Here is a 3,248-nt window from a genome sequence, read left to right as displayed (position 1 = left end):
AAATTCCCATTTGGCTTGCAGAGTTCCGATAAAGTTAACGATGTATATTAGGCAAGCCAGGCTACTGGCCATGGCGAGCATTTGGTTTTACTAGAAAAAAAAAATTGGTGTGACGCAACACGAAACGATATATATTCGCAATAAAGTCCCAGCATGAGTTGGAAATAACGGCGAGAGCAAGGCTGTTCTATCACTTGGAGGCGTGTAAGCTCCTGTTCTTGTTGCTTGGCAAAAAGAGGGCGCCGCTACTGATGGTGACAGCGCTCCATAGCGCCACAACGAATGCAAGTATGCTGGCGCTGCCAACGCGAACGAGGACGGCTTAAAGAAGCCTCGGAGACGTTGCATGTTATATACAATTAGCAGCTGATCATCAATTTAACCGTAGGTGAAATCTCCGCGACGTGCGGCACGAAGCGCGGTGGTTGCACCATGTGCTCGTATACTGATATTGGGAGGGGGTGGAGGATGTTCGCCCCCAATCCTCAAAGCGAGAGGAAATTTTATACAGGAAAACCATGCTGAACTCAATTTAGTTTTACAAAAAAAAAGTCGAAGAAATGCATGGTTCAAACGGACCTTCCCCCCCCCCCCCCACCCCAACCGCCCTCTCCAAGAGTGACCCCTATCCACGCCCGGTACCGGTGGACCATCAGAACAGAGTTGGATAAAATGCTTCAACGGTTGTTTTCTCATAAATGCGTTTGACCAGCGCAGCTGTTGAACGCTTTCGAGATTGAGTGTAGACCATGGTGTAAGAAAATATTCTTACACCACGGTGCAGACACTCCACCAGCACCTGTGCGGAGCGTGCTCGAACGGCTATTGGGTGTTCGCGGTGACGTACACGCGGTAGGGTCAAGACCAATTTCCCAATCATCTCATCTCACAGAATCTGAGCACCAGGCCAGGGGAACATTAGAGACCGATGGGTACGCGGCGGCAGGGGGTCGAATCCCGCACCTCCCGCAAACAAGGCGGATGGCATGCGCTAGGGCACCGCTACGGTGCACGCCACAAGTGAGCTTCCCTGTAATTAAGAGACTGCTCGAACGCGGAGTCCATAACATTACAAGAACTTCGAGAGGTCCACATACAAGCCCAGAACCTTTGATTACGTGCTGCCGGACGACACATACTCAATCAGCAATAGGCCTGCATCACTATCTCCGCAAACAATACATCACTAAGAACACTCCCTACCCAGATCTGCACTTCGATCCATGTCAAACCATTACCGAGGAACATGCACCCCCACCGTAATCAAGGTCGGAGAAAGGCGCGCGAGGCAGCGCGACATAAATGGTATGGGGATGCGTTTGGGTGGATGCCACCTGCGATGAGCATGGAGCCACTGCGGTTGTCCGCAACCCCCACATAGCCTCCCTAACTTTCGAGCTTCCTTCAGGCACCACCCCTGAGGGAGCCGAGAAGACCGCTATTGCTCTGGCATACACAAATGTCGGTTACATCATCAGTGAGTCAAAAACAGCCATTCTAAACTATGCCAGGAACAGGGTTCACCACCCTGCACAATCCCTGGTGCACCCCCCCCCCCCACCTATTCTAACGCGCTGAGCTCATCTGAATGCTTGCGCACTTGGGAAATCCCAGCAACGAGGCCGCCGACTCCTTAGCCCGAGAGTCTAGAAGTCGGGCACAGGCGGACCTCGTGGGGAATTTCTCGAAGGAGCGTATGCACTCGCTTGCTGAGCTCACCACAAACTCCCGCGCTGAGTGCCCTCATCTCCCGCCACCCCACCCATCCCTTACTACCGCAAAGAAATCAGTCTGGCGTCCCCTGCAGACGCACACGCTACTTACACCAGCCCATCTCTATAAATTTAAGCCGGTACCCCCATATGCACCTTGTGCTCCCGCCCCAAGGCCACCCTTGCACACATCCTCCCGTCATGCCCGGCGTCCCCTCCCCCGCCGGGCTGGTGCCTCTCCGAACTTGGGAGGACTAGGACACCTCGTTGCGGTCAACGGACCTGACCAGGCAGAAGATCGTCGTCAGCCAGGCACCGTGTCACAAGAATGGATGCATTGCATTCTTGCTTCTAGGTCATAGATAAGCTTATCTATCGCCATTTTTCCTACACTGAATTATCGATATACCGGTATATCAACTATTTCGTGAACCCCTTCGAGTTTCATAATCCAGGTTCGACTGTAATATTTTATTTACGAACACAAATAAAGTGACCCGTTACAGTGGCTTTGGCGTTCAGCACCTGATCCCAAGGTCCTGGGTTCGATCCCGTCCGTGGCGGCCACATTTCGATGTAGGCGAAATAAAAAAACGCCCGTGTGCTGTGCGATGTCGTTGTAAGTTAAGGAATCCCATGTGGTCTAAAATCCGAAGCCCTCCACTACGGCTTCCCTCATCGCTCGTGTACGAACCACAATTCACAAATCGAGCGCTGAAAATGTGCGTCGCATGCAGCATCAGGCCGAACTGATCCTCTTTATGAGTGGCAGCTCTAAGTGGTTTAACAGAGTATACTGGGGGGCCCGTCCATATGCTACGTTTTCGTTTATATTAGCTCTGAGTGGGCCACATGCAAGAATATCTGGTACGGATCCAATTGGACTTATTTTTGGAAATGTGGCGGAGAGTTTGAAGTCTGCTTCACTTCCGCCACCGGTATGCCCGGTATATTGCACTACCTCCGCAATCGGCCTTGTCTTCAACGCGTCTTTACTATCCTGTCTTTCTATCCCATCTTTCAACTCTCCTTCTATCTGCACGTGGTAGCGATTGTGGCTCGGCTTGAGCCAGTGAGCAGGCCTGTGCACTTTCCTTTTTTCTTCCTGGCAACACAGACAGACAGACAAACCATAGGGACAGGAACTGCCGCAACGTTTATGCCTATGGTTTGTGTGTCATGCATGCTCGCCTGCGGCCTACTTGGATCTGCCACTTGATTAGGAAGCCAGCGGTTAACCTTTCTCTAAGTGTTCCAGTTGGAATGCCCCTCCTATTCCATTTGAAGCTTGCAATTGGTTCCAAGTAAATAATGGGATATTTTCCGATTGGAAGCAAACAATTTGTTTTGTGTGGGCCGGCATTACAATTGGACGCTCCAACTGGCCTTCCAATGGGTTCAAAATATACATGGGAGGGCACAACCAATTTTAATGGCCGCCTTCTTAGATTCGAGAAACCGAAACTATGCCGCCTTTTCGTCCCCTGACGTCATACTCACATAGTTCTACCTGGATCATTCCACGCCAAACATCCC

This window comes from Amblyomma americanum, chromosome 1, assembly GCF_052857255.1.
Source record: "Amblyomma americanum isolate KBUSLIRL-KWMA chromosome 1, ASM5285725v1, whole genome shotgun sequence".
NCBI lineage: Eukaryota > Metazoa > Arthropoda > Arachnida > Ixodida > Ixodidae > Amblyomma > Amblyomma americanum.
Note: the sequence above shows the minus strand (reverse complement) of the source record.